This window comes from Convolutriloba macropyga, chromosome 8, assembly GCF_964194025.1.
Source record: "Convolutriloba macropyga chromosome 8, txConMacr16.3, whole genome shotgun sequence".
NCBI lineage: Eukaryota > Metazoa > Xenacoelomorpha > Acoela > Convolutidae > Convolutriloba > Convolutriloba macropyga.
This window is the reverse complement of record NC_134475.1, coordinates 51098740-51112045: the sequence shown is the minus strand read 5'-3', so window position 1 is coordinate 51112045 and position 13306 is coordinate 51098740. Positions and strand designations below refer to the sequence as shown.

Genomic DNA, 13306 nt, shown 5'->3' with positions numbered 1-13306 from the left:
ACGGAAAACGTGATCAAAAGGTAATTAAAAAAACATAGCACGACAAGTCCTGACGTAAAATTCAAAGAATTTTCATTTAATAAACAAAACAATAGACCTAAAACGGACTAATAATGAATTGGGAAAACCTTTTAAAAAAACAGAAAAAAAAATTTAAAAAAAAAACAGAAAATCAATGTCAATATACCGCATGTGAACAAAACACCACTAGCGAGAAACGGAAATTTGTTTCAAACAAAAAAAAGCTCGGCCTAGAACGAACTATTAATGGATTGGAAAAACCGTTTAGAAAAAATCCGATCCCAGAAATTGAAAAAAACAGTATAAATCAAAGTGAAATTCAGTAAAAACCACTAGCGAGAAAACGAATTTTTGTTCAAACACCGTTTTCTCACTTGATTTTAAAATAGAGCAAAAAAATTTCAAGCCGCAAAACCATTCGCTTCTTCGCTCCTCTTCCTGTTTCCGCGTGACTAAAATCACTCCAATTTGACTTCAAAAATCATGAAAACAAGAACAGACTTTGAAAAAAAAACATATCCGGAAGAATTCCGGAAACGACTCGAAGGAAAAAACTAACGCCCCTAATTAACAAAAAGATTATTCTACTGAGTGACCACAAAAATAACATAATGCTTATCCTACTGAATAACACTAATGACTTTAAAAGAAGAAAAAGAAAGAGAACAACGAAGAAGTATCTGACCAGAAAAGATGATAGATGATCGTACTGACGACAGATGATAAAGAATGTGATAAAACTTTCACATTGAGTTGCAAGTTTGAAACAACTTTCGTCAAAAACCCATGCGATACGTTTAGTTTGATTTCGTTGAACTACAAAAAACTGAGAGAAAAATCCAACACAAAACTTTCAGGTAGAGAAAACGGAGGTAAGAGAAAGGAAATGAAGAACAAACCAAAAATATTCTCTGTAAATCTGCAACCAAATTTAGCCACAAATTCGGAATCAGCTGCCATTATGTGATTTCATTGAAATCATTGTTTTAAAAAACTTTCGATACTACTTATGGTCACGCGTCCAGCATTTCAAAACATTGTCGATTTATGAAAGTAAAAACGAAAAACAAAAAAAGTTGAAAAACAAGAAATGTAGCTAGCTAAAAGCACACAATCAGAAGATTTCAACAAAAACAGCAAAACAAATAAGCCAAAATAAGCAAAAAAATAAGCAAAAAAATTTGCAGAAATCTTTATAAAAATTACTTAATTATCTTTACCGAAACGACTCAAAACCAAAACATGCATCAGAAACAACTAATTCGGACTTGGGGCATCCCGAAATGCTACAAAAACCTGAAGAACACAAAGGGCTTTTAAAAACAACTTGAAGCAGAATCTAACACAAAAAACGCATTTTTTGATTTCACGAAAGCACATAGAGCCAAAAATCGTTCATTGGAGCAAATAGCGTTTTGAAAAGCTTCCAAAAAAACAGGCAAGTAAAACATTCTAAGAAACTTTTCAAGATTAGAAAAACAACGGAAAACAGCAACGATTTAAGAAAAAAAATTAAAAAGTTCTCCGTTTATTGTCATTTTTCTTAACAAAAAAATTGTTTATTACGAATGAAACTGTAATCGTAATAAATTGATTATAACGAATGAAAAGACAGCGCCCCGATACAATTCAAATTCCTTGAATTGTAAAAAAAGGAGAACGCCTAAATATTAGCCGTTTGAGAGGCTGACGGCGGCTAATAAAAATAGTTAAATTATAGCGTTGTAATTAAATTGCAGCTTAACTAAGATATGTCTTATGAAGTATTTTATTTGTCACAAAACTGAAAAAAGAGATTCAAATAGATTCAATGTGACCAGTTATTACATAAGTTCTGAGTTCCATCATGCAGCTTGATCTTACATAGATCAAAACAAGTTTTTGAAAAATGCTGAGAAAGCTGAAAAATGAGATCAATTTCAATAGATTTCAAGTACGTTTGTATAAACTGGCAAACATCGGTCATTTTTTCAACTCATTTTTTTCACGCAGGCAGGGGATTGAACTGTTGAATAATTGTTATGTGAATCACACACCTTACCTCTCGGCTATCACGCCACATGAGTGTCTTTTTTCAAGTAACTCTATTGGGATTGAAAGAAAAGAAAATATCAACAAAAATTGATATTTGTACAAAAACATTTTTAAGTGCAAATTAATTTGATGTCATTTCGTAATTGAACATACTCCTGTCTCTCAGTGAGAGGCTACAGGGTCTAGTATCAATACCAATAAGCATTATAGATAGTAACTAAAACTTATGAGAACAAAGTTCAAGTACCGGGCATCTAAAAATGGGCTTTATGGGTTCATCCCGTTTCTATTTCTGACTTTGATTTTTGTATACTGACTCTCTCCATTTTGAATTCCTTTGCTGAGCAGCTGCTGTTTAAAAGGACTGTGAGCAGAATGACAGATGAGTAAGTCAGAAGTCAAACGTGAAAATCGCGACTTATGCAAAACGGAAAACGTGATCAAAAGGTAATTTAAAAAACATAGCACGACAAGTCCTGACGTAAAATTCAAAGAATTTTCATTTACTAAACAAAACACTAGACCTAAAACGGACTAATAATGAATTGGTAAAACCCTTTAAAAAAACAGAAAAAAATTAAAAAAACAGAAAATCAATGTCAATATACCGCATGTGAACAAAACACCACTAGCGAGAAACGGAAATTTGTTTCAAACAAAAAAAAACTCGGCCTAGAACGAACTATTAATGGATTGGAAAAACCGTTTAGAAAAAATCCGATCCCAGAAATTGAAAAAAAACAGTAAAAATCTAAGTGAAATTCAGTAAAAACCACTAGCGAGAAAACGAATTTTTGTTCAAACACCGTTTTCTCACTAGATTTTAAAATAGAGCAAAAAAATTTCAAGCCGCAAAACCATTCGCTTCTTCGCTCCGCTTCCTGTTTCGGAGTGACTAAAATCACTCCAATTTGACTTCAAAAATCATGAAAACAAGAACAGACCTTGAAAAAAAAACATATCCGGAAGAATTCCGGAAACCACTCGAAGGAAAAAACTAACACCCCTAACTAACAAAAAGATTATTCTACTGAGTGACCACAAAAATAACATAATGCTTATCCTACTGAATAACACTAATGACTTTAAAAGAAGAAAAAGAAAAAGAACAACGAAGAAGTATCTGACCAGAAAAGATGATAGATGATCGTACTGACGACAGATGATAAAGAATGTGATAAAAATTTCACATTGAGTTGCAAGTTTGAAACAACTTTAGTCAAAAACCCATGCGATACGTTTAGTTTCATATCGTTGAACTACAAAAAACTGAGAGAAAAATCCAACACAAAACTTTCAGGTAGAGAAAACGGAGGTAAGAGAAAGGAAATGAAGAACAAACCAAAAATATTCTCTGTAAATCTGCAACAATATTTAGCCACAAATTCGGAACCAGCTGCCATTATGTGATTTCATTGAAATCATTGTTTTAAAAAACTTTCGATACTACTTATGGTCACGCGTCCAGCATTTCAAAACATTGTCGATTTATGAAAGTAAAAACGAAAAACAAAAAAAAGTTGAAAAACAAGAAATTTAGCTAGCTAAAAGCACACAATCAGAAGATTTCAACAAAAACAGCAAAATAAATAAGCCAAAATAAGCAAAAAAATAAGCAAAAAAATTTGCAGAAATCTTTATAAAAATTACTTAATTATCTTTACCGAAACGACTCAAAACCAAAACATGCATCAGAAACAACTAATTCGGACTTGGGGCATCCCGAAATGCTACAAAAACCTGAAGAACACAAAGGGCTTTTAAAAACAACTTGAAGCAGAATCTAACACAAAAAAACGCATTTTTTGATTTCACGAAAGCACATAGAGCCAAAAATCGTTCATTGGAGCAAATAGCGTTTTGAAAAGCCTCCAAAAAAACAGGCAAGTAAAATATGCTAAGAAACTTTTCAAGATTAGAAAAATAACGGAAAACAGCAACAGATTATGGAAAAAAATTAAAAAGTTCTCAGTTTATTGTCATTTTTCTTAACAAAAAAATTGTTTATTACAAATGAAACTGTAATCACTTGGTATCCAGAGACTCCATAACTAATATGAGTCTATTCAAAGCCCATACAAAGCAGTATAACAAAACAAAATGCAAAAAATTGCTATAATTCGCCCAAAACCCAATAAAATAGATGAAAAACCTGCAAAATGGTGCAAAATTCGCATTAATGACCACAAACCTACAAACCACTATGAAAACAACCGTAAAAAACATAACCGGATAAACGGCGGAAGAATTGCTCTCGAACGACTAGTGGGAGCTCTAATCAATTGCAGCCTGCTTCAGTCGGGGGGGGGGGGGGGAGGGTGAGCTTAAATGGGACTAAGAGGTTCAATAGTGGGCTTCAAATAACCACATGAGAGGTGAACATATACCACTATTAAAATTTAAAGTGAAAAATGGTACCAGTTTCGGTGCACTTTTCATTTGACTTTTAGCATTAATTTGCCACCAATTGAGTTCGGCTGCTTGAAATTGTGATTGAGAGAGAATTTTAGATCACGCGAAACGCAAAAAGTCAAGGGCGTAAAAGTCACTCGAAAAGTCAAAACTGTCAAGCGAAAATTTCGCAAAAGACACACACGTTTACAATAATTGCTGAACTTTGTTCAAGAGCAATTATTATTACAATATAATAATCAAAGCTCTAAACCACAAGCCAAAAAAACGGTTTTAAAAAGCCGCACAAGAACACAAAATTTCGCTCACTTACAGAAATTTTTTTTCACACCCCAATTTCTATCTCTCTCGAAAGAAACGGAATGAACAAAAATCCACTCTCATTCTTTTTGCTCCACTCTTCAATTTTGTTCAGGACTAAAAGCACTCCAAAATTTTTCACGCCTTTCATTTCCTGCTTCAAATTCACTCCAACTAAAGTGATTAAAAAAGGACTTCTCCAATACTCCTCTTCGAGTCGCAAAAAAGACAGCGCCCCGATACAATTCAAATTCCTTGAATTGTAAAAAAGGAGAACGCCTAAATATTAGCCGTTTGAGAGGCTGACGGCGGCTAATAAAAATAGTTAAATTATAGCGTTGTAATTAAATTGCAGCTCAACTAAGATATGTCTTATGAAGTATTTTATTTGTCACAAAACTGAAAAAAGAGATTCAAATAGATTCAATTTGACCAGTTTTTACATAAGTTCTGAGTTCCATCATGCAGCTTGATCTTAGATAGATCAAAACAAATTTTTAAAAAAAATGCTGAGAAAGCTGAAAAATCAGATCAATTTCAATAGATTTCAAGTACGTTTGTATAAACTGGCAAACATCGGTCATTTTTTCAACTCATTTTTTTCACGTAGGCAGGGGATTGAACTGTTGAATAATTGTTGTGTGAATCACACACCTTACCTCTCGGCTATCACGCCACATGAGTGTCTTTTTTTAATTTGCCTTGATCAGATGTAATAATACCTGTTGTAAGTGTTTATTGGATGTGGCAAATGAGGAGTGAAAAGAGGGGTTGAAGGTGTGAGAGAGGAAACTGTTGCTCAGAGGCACACCACGCTTCCCCGCCCCTCCTCCTACCCCAACTGCTCCCCCTGGCCCTCCGTTGGCTGCACCCACTGCCCCGTTCAGGTTGTTCGTCTGGAATGTGTTGGAGTTGCTGTATTTGGAGGTGAAAAAGGGTTGGAGCTCTGTGCGATGTCGGTTACTCTTCTTCTAAACCCACCAAAAATAGCAATCAATGTATAGAAATTTGCTGCAAACATATACAAATCATATATTTTCAAATTCACACACACAAAAAGCTGAGTTAAATTTAGCAGAAAAAAGCGTTCACTCACCTCAACAGTTTACCCCAACATCAGATTAATGATTGGATCAACGAAAAACTTCCTAATTGTCTTTCAGTTGCGTTCATTTCGATGAAGCAACGTTTCCAGTGGAAAAAAATTCCAAATTTGAACACAAAATTAAATTCTATTTTACCAAAATTTACCTTAACTTCATTTAATCCGTGGACACACATTAAAATACATTATAGAGTGAAAGAGTGATGACAAAGTAGTCAATTTCAGTTCAGAGAACAATTTTTTGCTCTTCTAAGCAATAATGTGGTTCACATGAGATCAAAGCGAAGAACGGAAATTTCATTTGTTGCCATAGATATATAATTTATCATTCAGATGAGCAGTCTTAAATAATAGCAGCTCTTAATGCAGATAAAATTCAGCAAATTTCATGGTGATACTTGTACCAGAAGCTCAATAATTTCATAGCATTTTTATGTCATAGCATTTTAAGACCTACAAGTGATAAGTTTCAAAGTTACAATTTTATCTCTGAAAATCAATCGAAAACAGTTTATCGTTTCATTTTTTTTATTTTTTGGAAAATTTTCGAGCTGAGACAAATTACTGTGCTGTTGTCTTGTTACAGGATTTTGCTTTCACATCAGTATCGCACACCCAAACAAATAATAAATGCTGAGCAGCAAAACCAGATGCCAATTTTTTCTCAATCAAGGCATTAGTTTTGCTTCTTGGGTTGACAATCATAACAATTCTTGGTAATCAATACAGGATCATATATAATTTCCCGGTAATCATACAAGGATCATACATGAATTTCTGGCACTCAAACAGGGGTTATATATCATTTTCAAGGAAATCGTGGAAAGATCATATCTGATTTCCTATTGATCATACAAGTATCTTATTAGATTTTCTATTAATCATAGAAAGATCATACATTATTTCACAGGTTCCATACAAAGATCTTACTGGGAAATACGCAATACGTCAGAAGCTGTATGGTTTCGTATATAATCCTTGCATGAACATTAAATATTGTCAACCCGGTTTGTTGTCATTACGAACAAAGGCATCTTGTACAAACAGAGGACATAATTTAGTGTGTTTGTGTTTAATAGGGTTGAATAACTGTATGCACTAGTGACAAATTGACACAGGAAATAAGAAGAGACAGTTTCAACAATTCTATATCAGTACATTTAAGTCAAATATTTTTAATCAAATTATCGGGCCGCATGAAATCGAAGTTTAGCAGACGCAGTTTCAAAACCCAACTTCTTTACAGGATATCAGATTCTTTCACCCAATCAGTTACTAATATGCATAGATATTTTTAAGCCAGTCAGGGCGAGGGGTCCAACTGCTGTGAAAATGTGCAAGTACTGGATTCGAACCAGGGTCGCTTTGCAATCATAGTGCGCGAACCAATTCACGAGCTGGTCTTAAACTATGAAACTTGTAATTTAGAACCCATTCTGTTGTTCTTCCTCGTTTCTGAAGACTTCATATCTCTAGTCATGTCTATATTAAACACGCAAAGCTTCAATGAATCACATCTTATGCGCAATTTACACTTGGCAGTTCTCTTCCAGCCTTCTAAGATGTCAGATTTTTTTTAAAAAAAAAACGACAACCATGCACTTTGAAGAGCAAAAGCATCAGACGACTTTTTACTAAATTGTTTGCGTTAAATAACCTGTTTTTCTTAGCGATAGGTAGGAAAAACTTCTTATCAGTATAAAAACTGGCCACTAGCAAGGAAAACATAAAAGATGACTTTCTCCAAGTCAGTTTATTGAAAATCAGGTAAAACGTTACAATTTGCACCTCTAACAAAAATGGCTTAGACAATAGTAGATTTTGGATGAAATTTCACATGATTTTTCTTTATATTGCATGAAAGCTCACACGGAAGCATCTCTCTATATTAAACGCGTGAACACATAAGGCTGCATGTTTTAAAGGCCTCACCGAGCTCCATGTTTTAACAGTACTAATGAAGAGCACGGTAATGTTGTTGCTAAAAAACGTTGCTAAAAGGTCATTGTTCGGATAATGTTGCTAAACTTTCATTGACCGAAAAATGTTGCGTAGAGTTTGTTGTTCAAAAAATGTTGCGAAAAGGTCATTGATCAAAAAATATTCCTAGAAGGTCATTGACATAAAATGTGTTTCTGAACGGTCATTGACCGAAGAATGTTGTTGCTAGAAGGCCATTGACCGAAAATTGTTGCTAAATTCTCATTGAGCAAGAAATTTTGCTAAAAGGTCATTGACCCAAGAATGTTAAAGAATGTAACCAGAAGTACTTCAATGCAAAAATGGCCAGTGTCCGGAAACGAATCGTGCTGAAAAAGTGTCACTGGCCGATAGGTTGTTCAGCAAAGGGTTTATGATCGAAGAAAAATATTCTTCTAAGTAAGTTGATGTCAAAAAGTTGTTCAAGAATCAGGTTATATTGTAAAATCGTAGTAAAGAGAACGTCAGTGCCCAAAAACGTTAGTGGATAAAGTTCGCTGATCAAAGAATTATTTTGTCAACATGTCACTGCACGAAAGCCTTTTGCTACAAATGTAATAGAGCCTTTTTATTCAAATTTTACGATATTACGAAAGCCTTTATGTAAGTTCCCACGTAATACTCGGAACTTGCTTGCGTTGTTTTTTCAACAGATTTTTCTGCCTTCCTATTTTGTTGGTCTCAACAGTGTAATTTTGCAAAAAATGTCATAGAAACGATTGCGCGCACATCTGGCACAGGTTTTTCATGAGAATGTCAGTTGTTACGATTTGAAAATAGGTTAGATTCAGATGGGTTTTTCTGACCTGCTAGAATTTTTAAAACTAACAAAAACTACTACGATCGGCCAAATTGATCTCACTCATATGACAAGCGGGGCTCGAGTGGGGGATAGCGTTAGGTTACTTTGATAAGGGAGCGGGTATATTGGCAGTGGGGGGAGTGGAAATGATGGTATTAGAGCTTGCATTAGACCATTTCAAAGATTTAAAATGCAAAAAAATGAAACTAATTTTGGCGCACATTTCTTTTGAGTTTTAGTAGTTAACCACTTCGAGTTAGGTTAGCGGCTTAAATTTTGAACGAGCGCAATTTAGATCACGCAAAAATAAAGAAGTCAAGCGGCATAATAAAAGGCACTCGAACAGTCTAAGCGTCAGACGAAAAATCGGTCAACCAAACAATCTGACTTAAAAGACCGACAGGACTAATATAATTGCTACAAACTTCGGTTGAGTGCAATTAATAATCAGTTTTCAATCTTCGCACCTCTCATGCCTGCTTTCTCACAACAATTTCCTTTTTCCTCTCATTTTGTGCTAGTCTATGCTATCACTATTTTGATGTTTAGTTAGCTCAAGACAAATCAAACGCTGTAAAACAATCATGGTTTTTAGATAAAATATTTCAAAAATGGTCTTAACTTTTTAAATTTAATGGAAAAAAATTAACGAAAAAACATCGATGAATTAAGTTGCAAAATCAGCTGTAAAAAATATAAGAACTGCGATTTCTCTAAATTTTTGCTCTTTGAAAGCAATCGATCCAAATTTGCAAATTGCTACAGTTTCAATTTAATCTGTTTTGATGATACAACAGACAATTTGCACTGAAGAAATTTAATATTTTATACTTTTCACGGGAATATTTTTTTAATGTTCTTAAGATATTATTTTCAGCTTACCATCATAAATTGACAAGCAGAAAAAAAATTGATGAAAAATTAAAAATTTAAGGGGTTTGGCTGGGAAAATAAGACTATTTTGTTTCTCCTCAACGGCATATCTTCTGGCTTTTTTACCTTGAAAAACATCGCCGCGTTTTTCGTCTTCTGGGACTGAGTTTTGGGTTAGTACACGATAACTGATGCTTGGGACCACAGTAAAATCTACGCTATAATATTTTTTTAAGATTATAAACTCTATTCTTGAGGATGTCAACTTATACTGGAGACTTGTTACTACCATGTTGCTAATTCCTGCTGTGCATAATAAATGTGCGGCGATTGAACTTTTTCACCCCAAAACTCGTATTTTAAAAATATCTTCGCACTGTGAAGGTTTGATCCCTCAAACTGGTGTGATACTTGCAAAAATGAAAGTCTGATCACTGAACCGAGAAAAATGTCGGAAAGGTTGGGGTGGAGGGTTCATTTCATTTGGCTTTTGATCTATTAGTTTAAGCCTTGACAAAAACTTTAAAACGAAAAGTCGGAAATACTTTTTATTGCTAAAAAAGATAATGGCGCCATCAAGGAATTTGCTCAAGCAATAATACGTGCATTTTGTCTATAGGTTGTGTGTGTGTGTGTGCGTTGTGTGTGTGTTCACGGGAATATTTTTTTAATGTTCTTAAGATATTATTTTCAGCTTACCATCATAAATTGACAAGCAGAAAAAAAATTGATGAAAAATTAAAAATTTATGGGGTTTGGCTGGGAAAATAAGACTATTTTGTTTCTCCTCGACGGCATATCTTCTGGCTTTTTTACCTTGAAAAACATCGCCGCGTTTTTCGTCTTCTGGGACTGAGTTTTGGGTTAGTACACGATAACTGATGCTTGGGACCACAGTAAAATCTACGCTATAATATTTTTTTAAGATTATAAACTCTATTCTTGAGGATGTCAACTTATACTGGAGACTTGTTACTACCATGTTGCTAATTCCTGCTGTGCATAATAAATGTGCGGCGATTGAACTTTTTCACCCCAAAACTCGTAATTTAAAAATATCTTCGCACTGTGAAGGTTTGATCCCTCAAACTGGTGTGATACTTGCAAAAATGAAAGTCTGATCACTGAACCGAGAAAAATGTCGGAAAGGTTGGGGGTGGAGGGTTCATTTCATTTGGCTTTTGATCTATTAGTTTAAGCCTTGACAAAAACTTTAAAACGAAAAGTCGGAAATACTTTTTATTGCTAAAAAAGATAATGGCGCCATCAAGGAATTTGCTCAAGCAATAATACGTGCATTTTGTCTATAGGTTGTGTGTGTGTGTGTGCGTTCGTGTGTGTGTGTGTGCGCTCGTGCGTGTGTGTATGTGTGTGTGTGTGGGTGTGTGTGTGTGTCTGTGTGCATGTCTTGTTGTTGTGTGTTTACGATTACATGAACATATTGCAAATGCATTTTCTGCGTAGTATAAGAGTAGCAGCTGCTGTTCAACATAGTAACGTGTTACAGTTTTATACATCTAATCATCTAGCAATAGAACACCAACAAAAGTCTGAACAATATTGTTAAAGACATGTGAAATGAAACGTAGAAAAGGGCGAGTGAAACCAATTATCAACATTATCATAAACACCCATTTCACGACAGCAGTGATGTGAAAAATTGCTGTGACAGTAGAGATACTCACGGCCAGAGTGGAGCTTCTGTATAGCCTCTGGAAGGGAGAGGTATGCTCCATAAGAGACTAGAATGAGGAAATGATGAGAGAAATTGTCACCATCACAAATGAATGTCACATTTCTATTTAACACATCACTAAAATGAATTGTCATGGCACAAAATTTGTTCTTATAGTAATATTTTGAGATACCATTTTTAAGAAATTAAAAGCGTTTGCATGTAAAAAAAAAGAATCACATAGCTCGAAGTTGTGATTCGACAGCAGTTGATAATGTTTCCAAATTAAATAACTTTAATTCCAGTACTCATGATTATCAGTAGCGTTTAGTTGGCTGGCGCAACCAACATCAATGACAATATTACAAGTCTCCGCTGCAATGTTCATCTCGAAAGAGGAGCCGCTTGTTACAAACTCTGATTCGAAGACGAGCGCACAGTATCAAATCATTTTGTTGCTCATTAAATTGGAGCAGAGCTTTTTGTGCTTAACTCGTCACCCAATTAGCTGGGTGTAGCACAACCATTCACAATTAGGGATTTGTAGTCTCACCCAATGGATGGGAGCTTGAGTAAAAATTTGATTAGTACAGCTACAAAAAAGACAAAATTTTTAAAGCAGCATACTAGAATTAATTCTAAAAGACCACTAATCATCAAAGCAATATTTTAGACTTCTTCGACTACTATTATTTTGCATTATTGAGTCAATTGACCAATAGGCACCAACAAACAAAAATGCAGACAGAAAGCATTAACTAATAACAAATCTAAAGAACAGCTTATCTGAAGAAAATGGAGGACCAGTAAATATGGTTAGATATTGACAACTCTATCAGATCTAAGCTTTTCGTGTGATTTTAAGCGCATCAATTAGTGAAAACCTCGAAAACTTAAAAAAAATGTAAAAAGGTACCGTGTATAAATTGCGATCACAGTAGATAGTGCCCAAGCTATTTGAGAGACGATTAAAAATTACGTCGAATTTACTCAATGTTCGAAATCTTTAACCTCTGTTAGGCAGAAAACAAATCTATGCCAAACAAGGAAAATACAAAAATAAAATTTAAGCGTCAAAAGAGCAGACCAAGAAACAAGACACACAAAAAAGTATTTCATATATTCTCTAGAATTACATTTGTCTATCAATGAAAACTTTTGGAGCATTTAGTATAACGTAAAGCAATATTTTAGACTTCTTCGCCTGCTACTATTTTCTTTATTGAGTCAACAGATCGTTCATAGCTAAAACTGCTAGGCCCCAACACAAGAAAAAAACAATTGCAGACAAAAAGCATTAATAACAAATCCGAAAAAAAACAGTTTATCTGAAGAAAATGGAAGACCAGCAAGTATGGAAAATTCTTGACACCTCTAATCAAATGTGAACTTGTCATGTAATTTTGTGCGCATCAATTAAAAAAAACGCCTCAAAAACAAAAGTTACCGCGCATAAATTGGAACCAAAGTAGATACCACTCAAATTATTTGAGAAAAGATAAAAGAAAATTACTTGGAATTTACTCAATGTTCGAAATCTATAGACTCTGTTATGCAGAAAAAATCTGTGCCAAACAAGCAAAATTAAATTGCAGCTCAAGAAACAAGACACACAAAATAGTATTTCATATATTCTCTAGAATTACATTTGTCTATCAATGAAAACTTTTGGAGCATTTAGTATAACGTAAAGCAATATTTTAGACTTCTTCGACAACTACTAATTTGCCTTATTGAGTCTATTGATTGTTCATGGTTGAAACTGATAGCCAGCAACACAAAAATTGCACATAGAAAGCAATAAATAATTAAAAATTGGAAGAAGAGTTTAGCTGAAGAAAATGGAAGACCAGCAAACATGAAAAATTATAGCAGCCTCTAATCAAATATGAACTTTTCGTGCGAATTTACAACTGACTATTCTCTGCCCAATTCAGCAGAACTTCTTTAGGTTTTGAAATGAGGGCCTGCAACATAGTAGCAACTGCAGCAGGATTACCCAGGATTTCTATTACTTCGAAAATAGTCAAAGAGCTATCGAACTCTTCAATTAAAAGCTTTTGACCACTTACTGAGAATAAACCTTAGCGGAAACACTGTGCAA

At 34.3% G+C, this 13306-nt stretch overlaps 1 pseudogene; it reads right to left on the bottom strand.

Moving 5' to 3' along the window:
- LOC142344810 (serine/threonine-protein kinase MAK-like) overlaps nt 1-13306 on the bottom strand; it is a 59558-nt pseudogene that overhangs the window by 22762 nt on the left and 23490 nt on the right.